We start from the raw sequence: 12,581 nt of genomic DNA, 5'->3' as shown, positions 1-12,581 counted from the left end.
GGACGCACAAAGTATTTTTAATTGCACATGAGGAGGAAATACATTGTCGGTGGCTCATAAAAGTACATGGTCAGGACAGATGAAATTTTTGATTGCACACCGGTCACCGTCCTCTCTCATTTATAGTTGCACATGGTCAGGTTAAACATTGTGCATAGTGCCCTATGGTAACCGGAATACACGGAGCGACCAGCCTCTACGGGGAGACCAGAGCTGGTAATACAGGCGGGGCACGGATCCCAAAAGCATTCAAACTTATTTGGTCAAGATGTGCAAATTGAGTACATTTTTGACCTGTGGACGAAATCAAATCACGATTTGAACTGTTTTTGAAAAAAAATCACATACTGACCATTTTGTGTGGCGTCCGACAGCCAGACGCTGCACTCCACTATGCAACGCCTTTGACTTAGGCTCCGCAAGCCCGACCAGTGCGGCAGCCAGGGGCCAGGCGAGGCGCAACAACCAGCCGTGCAGCGCCTAAGCGCTAGGCACCACACAGTGTAATGTGCAACGCCTAGCGCTTAGGCGCTGCACATCGACTTACGCCGCGTCGGGCCAGCCCTCCCCAGGCAGTTCTTTCCTCTCCCAGTCAGTTCCTCTCTATAAACAGAGAGGAGCGGCGGCGCCCCATTCGGATCCCTCCCACACCCCTCTCAGATCTGAAGATTTTAGCCGTGGATTCGATCTCCAATCCCTCCTACTAGGTAAACTCCTCCGTTCCCTTCTTTTCCTCAGTAAATTCGTTGTCATTTTAGAGATGGGTTAATTATCCTTTTGCCCTCAGTGGTGTCTTTGTGCTCAGTTTTGCCCTCAGATGCAAATTATGCTCAGTTTTGCCCTCAGATGCAAATTATGCTCAGTTTTGCCCCTAGTCCATGCACACCGACTCGTTCTGTGAACTTTGGCGTCTCCGTCAGGTCAACGTTTTGACTCGGCCTTACAGGTGGGACCAGGCGGCAGAGGCGGCCAATTTTATTCAGACCGTTGCACGTGTGGCTTGCGGGACCCAGCAGAGAGCCGTTGAGCATAGAGCTGTTGCGGGTGTGCTATATTAGCGGGCGACAGCGGTGGTGACCACGGCGACAGAGAGAACGACGCTGACCACGGCGAGAGAGCGAGAGCACGACGGCGGTGGGAAGCTAGCTGTGGAGGGCGCGGCGGCGTTGAGATCCCGTTCGGCTCCGAGCTCCATGTCTTCCGCAAGCTCCCGCACCACCTCGCGGATGCAGAGCCTGGCGCGTGTGGAGATGCCTGTCTTCGTCTGTCCGCGGTGCCGGGCGAGCGTTGATCGGAGGGTTTCTCACACACTGAGGAACCACAATCGTCCGTTCTACGTGTGCAGCGAGAATGGGGTAAGAATCGAGGCAATTGCACCATTTTCGTGGTCGGGATCTTTGAGCAATCGGTTGATCTGTTCCGTGTTCATGCAGGTGACATGCTTCTTTCTTTGGGTCGATGCTCTGGCCAAGACTCTGATAAATGAACTGCAAGAAGAGCATGGCGAATGGTTGCGCATGCTGCCCCAAATCGCAGTGGCCGCAGCACGAGCTCCGGAAGAAGAGATGGAGGGCGAAGCACGCACTGACAGAGAGCTAGCTGTTGAGCTTAGGATGTTGAAGAAGAAGGTTAGGAAGCTTGAAGATCAAGCACTACCAATACCCATTTGCAAATACTTTTGGGCATTTGTAGGTATGGTAATCGCACTGGCTGTAATGTTGAAAATGTATGGAAAGGCATGAATTATGGAGGAATTTGTAATCTTGAAATTGTATGAGAAATTCACCTAGTTTAAATGTTGGTCAAAGTTGTTTAAATGTTGAAAAAAAAGAGAAGAAGTGACCAACATTTAAATATGTTGAAAAAAAGGAGAAGAAAAGAAGAATTCAGAAACTTTTGATCAATGAAATGCAGCTAATGAATTATTCCAGAGCCAAACAATTAAGGTTAGAAATTTTTTGGAGCTGTTAAATATTTAATAACAATTTAAGTAATCCAATTCAAATACACCGTGATTTAAATCAAAGACCAAAATGTCATGGAAAATGTGCCTCAGCTCTGTTTACACCTAGTGCCAAAATAAATGAACATTTTTTAAGGGCATTACATTGAGTAGAAACTAATTTGTCTAAAAAATGAAGGGTGGAAAATGCACAAAAAAATTGGTGTGGCTGGGGACTCGAACCCAAGACCGCGTGGGTTTGTGGTGTTTAGGGCTGCGCTGGTAACCGCTAGGACAAATGGCAAGAGTTTGACATGGGTAGGGAAGCAATGTATACAAAGTGAGACTGTGAAATTTGTCAAAAAAATGAAGGGTGAAAAAATGCACAAAAAAATTGTGCAGCTGGGGACTCGAACCCAAGACCGCGTGGATTTGTGGTGTTTAGGGCTGTGCTGGTAACCGCTAGTACAGATGGCAAGAGTTTGACATGGGTAGGGAAGAAATGTATACATAGTGAGACTATGAAATTTGTCAAAAAAAAAGTGAGACCGTGATGAATGTTTGCACACGCGTGAGAGTGGTTTTCCTTTGTTTTGCACTAAAATTTTGGAGGGTTGGAAGGTTGAAAACATATGTTTGCACTGCCACATGGTTTTGGTTAGAGTGGCACTTGGTTTAGTGTTAGTTCATGTTTGCACTCAGAATAAATTTGCATGTTAGTTCATGACTTATTTTTTTTGAATAAAACGGAGGGCTTCTCACCCCCTCTTTTGAATGACAACCACAAGTTCTCGAGCTTCATGACTTGGTTTAGGGAAGAAATTATATGCTTGGGCACGGATATTTTTTAACACACATAATAAACCCTAATAAATAACTTAGATAAGATGCAACACAAGTACCATTACAATAATAAGTTCACGGACAGTTCATGGACACATGACGAAACATGACACGACATGACACAATATAGAAAAGCAACAAATAAAAAACGAAATAGTCTTCATCTTGATCTCCTCCTTCCACTTTGGCCGCGCGCGCCCCTTCAACACCGTCTTCATCTTCACTCCTCCTCCTCGTCGTCGTAGGGAAGGGAGTGCATCCCGGCTGGAGTGGGGAAGATGTTCTCGTAGTTGGTGTAGATGTTGTAGACGGTGAAGAAGATGGCCTCGCAGCCGCACCAAAAGACTTGGCCGAGGAGCTCGCGCGTGTCAAATGGGTTGGTGAAGGTGACCGTGAGCAGTAGGAGGATGCCGCCGCGGTCACGAACCTCGTTGAGGGTGAACATCCTCTCGGCGAGCCCCGTGGGAGGTGGGCATAGCCGGCTCTGAGGAAGGCGCGGATGAGTTCGACAGAACCCCTCCACCTTGAAAAAGCCCACACGCGGAGCTCCCTCTCCACGAGCACGCCCGGTGGGTAGCGCCGCTCCGGCACGACAGGCGGACGGCTGAAGGTCGGCCCGTTGAACTGCATGGTCTCGCTTGGGGAGGGCTCGGTCGATTGGGTGTCTGAAGTTGGAGAGAATGGATCAGATCTGGCTTATGGGTGGAGAGGAAGATAGGCACCCCATTTATAGGCCTGTGGGTGGGAGAGGAAGAGAAAAAGGGTGAGAACGGTGTGTGTGTGAATCCGAACACGTGTGTGTATCCGTTAAGCTTTGCACTCTTAAATTTTTGAACAAAAACGATGCATGCATGGGGCGCGTGCGTGCATTTGAATCACTGCATAGCTCTTTGACCGGACGGTGCATCTGACTCGTTGAACCACCTAGTTGGCCTCGCTAGCCTAGCGCGCCTAGCACGCCTCGCTCGCCTCGCTCGCATGCTTGCACGTCGCAGCCTCCCGCGCATGCAAACCCACGTCGCGGCCTATGCACGTCGCCGCCTCCCATGCATGCATGCAAGGCCTGGAAAGGCTGAGACGGGCTATTTACTGCGGTCTCAGGCCCAGACAACGAGACAGCCCAACAGTCCATCCAGCGCGCCCGATATTTGTTAAAAAAAGAATCTCTCAGCCAATCAGATTGCATCTCGCGGATCGCCCCCCTCCCCACAGATTCCTTCTAGAAGGGTTAGATCGATGGCCCTTGTTTAGCGCTAGGGTTAGATGAACGGTCCTGGTTCAGCGCTAGGGTTAGTGGGGTTTGGGAGGGGTTTGGAGAAGTCAAAGCTATGTTTGACCAGATTTCAAATGAGCATAATAAATTAAATAAAAATCAGAAAAATTTAAAACCTGCGCACATAGTCTTCTTATGTCATATACTAATGATTTAAGTTGATAAACAAGGTTTACATACATTTAAACGATAAGTTCATGTGTATTGTATGATATCTCGAGTATCTCAAACTCTTTTGTATGAAGTGAAGATGAGTGTTTTGGGGAAATAAACATGAAAATTTCAAAAAAAAACTCACCACAGCTTCATTTTAGAGTGACTAAGAAGGATCCAGGCTTAGTTTTTCATTTTGATGTTTTACACTTATTTAAATCTTGGTCAAAGTTAAGTTTGACCAGATTTCAAATGAGCATAATAAATTAAATAAAAATCAGAAAAATAAAAAAACCAGCGCACATAGTCTTTTTATGTCATATACTAACGATTTAAGTTGATAAACAAGGTTTACATACATTTAAACGATAAGTTCATGTGTATTGTATGATATCTCGAGTACCAGATTTCAAATGAGCAAAACAAATTTTAAAAAAAATCAAAAAATGGAAAAACCAGCGCACATAGTCCGTATATATAGAATATATGTTTAGGAAAGTTATTTGGCTGATTTAGACAAGGTCGAAAAAAACCTTGCTTAGAGATGAGGCCGTTTACCCTACCTTTGGACCCTCATTTTAGCACATTTTTCATGAAAATTTCAAAAACCTCACCACAACTTCATTTTGGATTGACTAAGAAGGATCCAGGCTTAGTTCTTCATTTTGATGTTTTAGACTTGTTTAAATCTTGGTCAAAGTTAGGTTTGACCAGAATTCAAATGAGCAAAACAAAATTCAAAAAAATCAAAAAAAGGAAAAACCATGTGCTCATTCAAACATCATCCAACAGATTTAACCATCATGTCAAACATAGTTCTAACATCATCCAACAGAAATACAACATTATTCATAATGTTTCATAATTATTCACATATAGCGTTCGGGCTTCTGTCTGTTTCTTGAGCTTCTTGCCATCACTTTGCTCCTCGTGCACCTTGTGCTCATTGCTTCTTCTCTTCTCCTCTTGGTTGTCGGTACCTTGTGCGTCTTCTTCAAACCTATCATAGAGCTGTGCAAAACATAAAGGGTAATGAGATCATGTCAAGTGACCCATAAATGTACAGTAGTATTTGACCCTTGCAAGATTTACATACCTAGCAGAACTCACAACAACAGAAGGTTGGTCACCATTTAGAGCCTCACTTGGATCATCATTTGGAGCCTCACTTGGATCACCAAGATCATCATTTGGAGCCTCACTTGGATCACCAACATCATCATTTGGATCCTCACTTGGATCACCATGATCATTATTTGGAGCCTCACTTGGATCACCATGATCATCATTTGGAGCCTCACTTGGATCACCATGATCACTATTTGGAGCCTCACTTGGATCATCGTCAAAATCATGCGGTTATTGACCATCATCATTTTGAACCTCGTCAAAATCCTCATCTGATGCAACCGGCTGCTGTCCATCATTTTCATCGAAGCCTTCATCGAAACTCTCTCCGAACGCTGGATCTACTGTGTTATCACAATACTTACCGAAATGACCAGACCCACCACATCTTGTGCACCTACGCTTCCTCGCTCCAAGTCCAGCTCCTTCGCTGCGAGGTCTGATTCGACTCTTCCTTGGTCTACCTGCTGCTCTTTCCAGAACTGGAGCGCAAAGCTTGAATCCAGGGTCCACCATGTCCCATTGTTGTTTTCCCTCCATAGCAGGCAAGGCATAAGCATATGTGGCTTTGAACCTTGCAACAGAGTAGTAATCATGCACATACTGCTGAATGTTCCCTGCTGGACCAGGGAGAGAAGTGATGAAAAACAAGGCATGAATGCATGGCAACCCAGTTATCTGCCATTGCCTACAACTGCAAGTTCTAGCTTATAAATCCACTGGATATCTCCATTCCCTCTTCTCTTTATCCAAATATGATATCTCTGCTATGGTACCCAAGCAAAGAGTCATGTTCATTTCCAAGACTGTTGTCTTCTGCTTCAGTTCATTCATCACGGCAGGGATGATAATGTGGCCCATGAATTTTGCCTCGGCTATTCCTGCACGATAATGAAATTTCTGCATGTATTCTATCCTTATCCTGTCAAGAAAATCCACCACATAATGACCCTTTAGTTTTCGGATCGTTGAATTGAAAGACTCTGCTAGATTATTGTGCACATAGTCAACTTTGGTCACTTCACTGAATTGGCTTCTGGCCCATAACTTGGAGTGGTGTGTTTCCAAGTATTCTTTCACTTTGGGATTCATGTATAACTGCCTCAAGTGGTAGTTGTGCTTCTTCACACTGCATGTCAAAGATGCTGGCCATAAATTGTCGGTATACACCTTTCCTTTGAATTTCTTCATGAAATTTGCAGCAAGGTGACGCATGCATTCCCTATGCTCTACTCCAGGGAACACATTGTCCACGGCCACTTCTAAACCTTTGCAGGCATCTGTATGAATGACCAACCCATTGGGATGTGCAATAGCCCGGCGGAGATTATGCAAAAACCAAGTCCAGCTCTCCTTAGACTCTGTCTCCAGCACACCATAGGCAACTGGAAATACAAAACTATGTGCATCAACTGCACAAGCTGCTACTAGCTGTCCTTTAAACCTCCCTGTGAGAAAAGTGGCATCAATAGCCAAATAAGGCCTGCTGCCTGCCAAAAAACCCCGACGACAAGCCTCAAAGCAGAAAAAACCCTTCTAAAGCATTCCTTGGTCTTTGTCACTCCCCTGAATGTGTACTCCACGGTGTGGTGATCAATATCTACAATACTACCTGGGCTTGTCCTCTCCACTTCACCTTTGAATGAATACAACAATTGAAAACTTTCCTGCCAGTTACCATAAATAGAATCCATAGCATGTTGTTTACCATTGGACAACCTCATGTATGGTAAATCTATCTTGAACTTATCTTTGATGTTCTTCTGCAATTCCTTTGGACCCACTTGCTGGTTTTCTTTCACCCACTTCTTTACTTCTTCTGCCACCCATCTTGACTTGGCTCTACTGATTGTATCCTTCCTAAGGATTGATTCCTGGCATGTGTGCTTAAAAGGGTTCACTTTGACCTGAACATTAGTGCTATTTCACATTTTAGATGCGAGCAGCCTCCATGGACAACCCTCAGTTGGACAGTGCACTCTGTAACGTACTTGATCGCTCTTGTCAACTTTGAAAGTACGTTCTATCTTGATGCAGTATGTCACAAGTGCATTTCTACACTCATTCATGGATGCAAAAACTGTACCTTCTTCGAAATTAGGGTTCAAAGGGTCCCATTCAACAGTTGCAAGGTCTTCGTCCTCACCCACCGCGTCATCATCCACACGGACTGCATTGTGAGCCTCATCTTGGTTATCAGCCCGAGGTGCCCGTCGTAAATTCCGAATAACATCAGCATATAGCTTCTCTTCATCAAACCCAGAATTGTAGTCATCATGCTCCACTTCAAGGGGGACCCTACTGCTGTTGCCCACACTTGTCGAGCCACCACGTCACCGTGCACCAACTGAACTGTTCTGGCTAGAGATGCCATTACGACGACTTGGTTCTCCCTGAGATGTTGCACCCGTTATCCTAGGTCCAAATGCCTGCTCAAGCACATCAACTTGCAGCCTCACATGAAAATTATCTTTCACTTTATGCCTAACAAACATGGTAGCTAGCTCTTCATCATTACTAACTGTCACCCATTTCTTTTCCCCATCATAGTATTTGTATACCACTTCATCAAGCAAACCCCAAGGATATTGGCTACAAATTACCTCCCCAAATTGTCTGAAACTCCAATTACTAGCCATTGGCAACCGATAATCAAAACCTCCTTGGTATTTCTTATGATACTTTGCATCGAACGTGTACCGGTCCCTTCTAATGTGCATCAAGAAAGCAAACCGCAACTCCATCCTAACCGGCAAAAAACAGAGACGCAATCAGCACACTAATTGGGCAAACCTACTCGAATCGAGTGTTCTAATGCACAACTAAGCTCAATCTAAACAGGAGGCGAGACTTACCCTTCGGGAACCCAGTCGTGGACGCGGCGGATCTCCGGCCCGATGCCTGCCTCGCCAGATACTCTGGGGTTGCCGCTGCTCTCCATTTCAGCCTAGGGTTCTTCCTCCTAGTTCAAATAGCTCTAGCAGCCCCCCACCTTTGAGCGCTCCGGCCGGGCGCACGGAAGGAGGCCGCGCCGCGGGTCGAGCAGGTGGCGGGCACCCCACCCGTGGCGTCGCAGGAAGGTGGCGGGCGTCGCAGGCAGGCGTGGAGCGTAGGCGCAGAAAGGTAGCGGTGGAGTAGGCGTGCAGCTGGTGGCGGGGCAGGTCCTGGCCGCGGCGCAAGTGCCGGCGGCGGCGCAGGTCAGCCGGCCGGCGGGGAAGCGGATGGGCAGAGTGAGCTACGAATGATTTGGGGATTTAGTTGCACGGGCCTACATGTCAGCTCCGGACCCACGTCCACGTGGTCCCACGTGTAAGCTCCGGACCCACAACTTAACGCTGGCGGACGGAATGGACTCAAATATGGCCGTTTGGCCTTGTCATAGTAGTTGTGCATGGACTAGGGGCAAAACTGAGCACAATTTGCATCTGAGGGCAAAACTGAGCACAGAGACACCAGTGAGGGCAAAAGGATAACTAACCCTTTAGAGATTTGTCCAAGATTGGGTGGAACCCTTGATTTCCTTGGTTTGGATCTTAATTTGTCCAAGATTTGGTGTTGTGATGGAGGATGTGTAGTCATCTCTACTCCTAATGGAGCAGTTGGTGAATAGTCCGCCGGTTATTTTTCGCTGGTTTTATTTCGCCTCACCACTTCCGTTGGTTTTATTTCGCTGGTTTTATTTCGTCTCCCTCCCACCCGCCTTTTCGCTTCATCACCCACATAAACCCATCAGATTACTTACCATATAAAAAATAAATCGCAATCAATCAAGTATTGATGATCAGATTAGTTACCATATAAAAAATAAATCGCAATCAATCAAGTATTGATGGGATATTTCCTTATATTGATGTGATTTTCCCTTTCTTAGTATCAATCATCTCTACTGCCTACAAAAATGCGTAGCTTTCCTTTTCCTGCCAACCGACCGCGTCCCGTCTCCCTACATCCGCCCTCGTTGCTCTGCCTCCCGCACGAAAAAACCCTCTCGTTTGACCTCCCCCAAACCCCGCACGATGGAAAAACCCAGCCGCCTGCTTCCCCTCCTCTCGACCGCTCCATACGTCTAGATCACGGCCCCATCTCCATCCTCCTCTCACATCGCGGCGACCGATGGACTGCCGCCACCACCCTCCTACTCTCTCGCCGCCTCCGTCCTCCCGCTCGCTCGCCGCCGCCGTCGCCGTCGCCACCAATCCCGGCGAAGGCGCCGTTGCTGCTATGTCGCCTCCTTTCCCCATCTAAGCCTGACCATGGCAACGACGCCCTCTCATGTGTCCCGCGGTGAGGTTTGGGGAGGCGCGACCACAATCCAGTAGGGATCTCACCGCGGACCCGTCCGCTGGGATGGGTGTTGCCTCCGTTGCGAATGGGATCGAAGGGAGGGACTACTTCGTCATCAAGGTCGGCGAGGCAGCGGCCGATTGGGAGCCCGGTTGTGAACATGGGAGTTCGTCCCCATGGAGGCGGCGGCCGTGGAGATTGGATGTGAAGCAACCCCACTTGCCGGTGGTGGAGGCTTGCCGTCCATGTGATCCTTTCTTCTCCCGGTATCCCCATTCCTTGCCTCCCATTACAAAAGCGAGCATAAATGAGAGCAGGGGCTGATTTTCATCACTTCATTTCTCATATTTTTGTTGGGGAACGTAGTAATTTCAAAAATTTCCTACGCACACACAAGATCATGGTGATGCATAGCAACGAGAGGGGAGAGTGTTGTCTACGTACCCTCGTAGACCGTAAGCGGAAGCATTATAACAACGCGGTTGATGTAGTTGAATGTCTTCACGATCCGACCGATCCAAGTACCGAAAGCACGGCACCTCCGAGTTCTGCACACGTTCGGATCGGTGACGTCCTCGCCTTCTCGATCCAGCAAGAGGGGTGAAGTAGTAGATGAGTTCCGGCAGCACGACGGCGTGGTGACGGTGTTGTTGAAGAACAATCTTCGCAGGGCTTCGCCTAAGCACTACGAAAACTATGACGGAGGATAAACTAGAGGAGACGGGATTGTCGGCACACGGCTTGGTGTTTCTTGATCTCTCTTGGGTGCTAGCCCTACCTCTCTATTTATATGTTGAGCCTTGGGGTCGAAACTTGGAGTAAAAGCCTCCACAAAGTCGGTTTCACCCGAAAGGCAAGGGTCCTTCTCGGACTCCAGGGCCAGACGCCAGGGTTCCCGGCGTCTGGACCCAGACGCCAGGGACCTTGGCGTCTGGCCCCTGGACTCCGCAAAACTTCCTTTTGCATTTTCCAAAAACCTCGTGGGCTTTCCCCTTTGGCCCAGATAAAGTGTTCTCGTGCCCAAACATTTCGCGAAACATCCGGAACCCCTTTCGATGGATTTCGGAACCTTTCCGGAGATCAAACACTACTATCCACATATCAATCTTTACTTCCAGACCATTCCGGAGTTCCTCGTCATATCCGTGATCTCATCCAAAACTCCGAACAACATTCGGTCACCAACATACATAACTCATAGTACTATATCGTCAACGAACGTTAAGCGTGCGGACCCTACGGGTTCGAGAACTATGTAGACATGACCGAGACACCTCTCTTGTCAATAACCAATAGCGGGACCTGGATGCCCATGTTGGCTCCTACATATTCTATGAAGATCTTTATCGGTCAGACCGCATAACAACATACGTTGTTCCCTTTGTCATTGGTATGTTACTTGCCCGAGATTTGATCGTCGGTATCTCAATACCTAGTTCAATCTCGTTACCGGCAGGTCTCTTTACTCGTTCCGTAATACATCATCGCGCAACTAACTCATTAGTTGCAATGCTTGCAAGGCTTAAGTGATGTGCATTACCGAGAGGGCCCAGAGAAACCTCTCCGACAATCGGAGTGACAAATCCTAATCTTGAAATACGCCAACCCAACAAGTACCTTCAGAGACACCTGTAGAGCACCTTTATAATCACCCAGTTATGTTGTGACGTTTGGTAGCACACAAAGTGTTCCTCCGGTAAACGGGAGTTGCATAATCTCATAGTCATAGGAACATGTATAAGTCATGAAGAAAGCAATAGCAACATACTAAACGATCAAGTGCTAAGCTAACGGAATGGGTCAAGTCAATCACATCATTCTCCTAATGATGTGATCCCGTTAATCAAATGATAACTCATGTCTATGGCTAGGAAACATAACCATCTTTGATCAACGAGCTAGTCAAGTAGAGGCATACTAGTGATACTCTGTTTGTCTATGTATTCACACATGTATCATGTTTCCGGTTAATACAATTCTAGCATGAATAATAAACATTTATCATGAAAATAAGGAAATAAATAATAACTTTATTATTGCCTCTAGGGCGTATTTCCTTCAGTCTCCCACTTGCACTAGAGTCAATAATCTAGTTCACATCGCCATGCGATTTAACATCAATAGTTCACATCTTTATGTGGTTAACACCCATAGTTCACATCGACATGTAACCAACACCCAAAGGGTTTATTAGAGTCAGTAATCTAGTTCACATCGCTATGTGATTAACACCCAAAGAGTACTAAGGTGTGATCATGTTTTGCTTGTGAGATAATTTTAGTCAACGGGTCTGTCACATTCAGATCCGTAAGTATTTTGCAAATTTCTATGTCAACAATGCTCTGCACGGAGCTACTCTAGCTAATTGCTCCCAATTTCAATATGTATCCAGATTGAGACTTAGAGTCATCTAGATCAGTGTCAAAACTTACATCGACGTAACTCTTTACGATGAACCTTTTGTCACCTCCATAATCGAGAAACATATCCTTATTCCACTAAGGATAATTTTGACCGCTGTCCTGTGATCTACTCCTAGATCACTATTGTACTCCCTTGCCAAACTCAGTGGTAGGGTATGCAATAGATCTGGTACACAGCATGGCATACTATACAGAACCTATGGTTGAGGCATAGGGAATGACTTTCATTCTCTGTCTATCTTCTACCGTGGTCGGGCTTTGAGTCTTACTCAATTTCACACCTAGTAACACAGGCAAGGACTCTTTCTTTGACTGTTCCATTTTGAACTTACTTCAAAATCTTGTCAAGGTATGTACTCATTGAAAAAACTTATCAAGCGTTTTGATCTATCTCTATAGATCTTGATGCTCAATATGTAAGCAGCTTCACAGAGGTCTTTCTTTGAAAAACTCCATTCAAACACTCCTTTATGCTTTGCAGAATAATTCTACGTTATTTCCGATCAACAATATGTCATTCACATATACTTATCAG

The sequence above is a fragment of the Triticum aestivum genome, chromosome 4A, assembly GCF_018294505.1.
Source record: "Triticum aestivum cultivar Chinese Spring chromosome 4A, IWGSC CS RefSeq v2.1, whole genome shotgun sequence".
In the NCBI taxonomy this organism is placed as follows: domain Eukaryota; kingdom Viridiplantae; phylum Streptophyta; class Magnoliopsida; order Poales; family Poaceae; genus Triticum; species Triticum aestivum.
Note: the sequence above shows the minus strand (reverse complement) of the source record.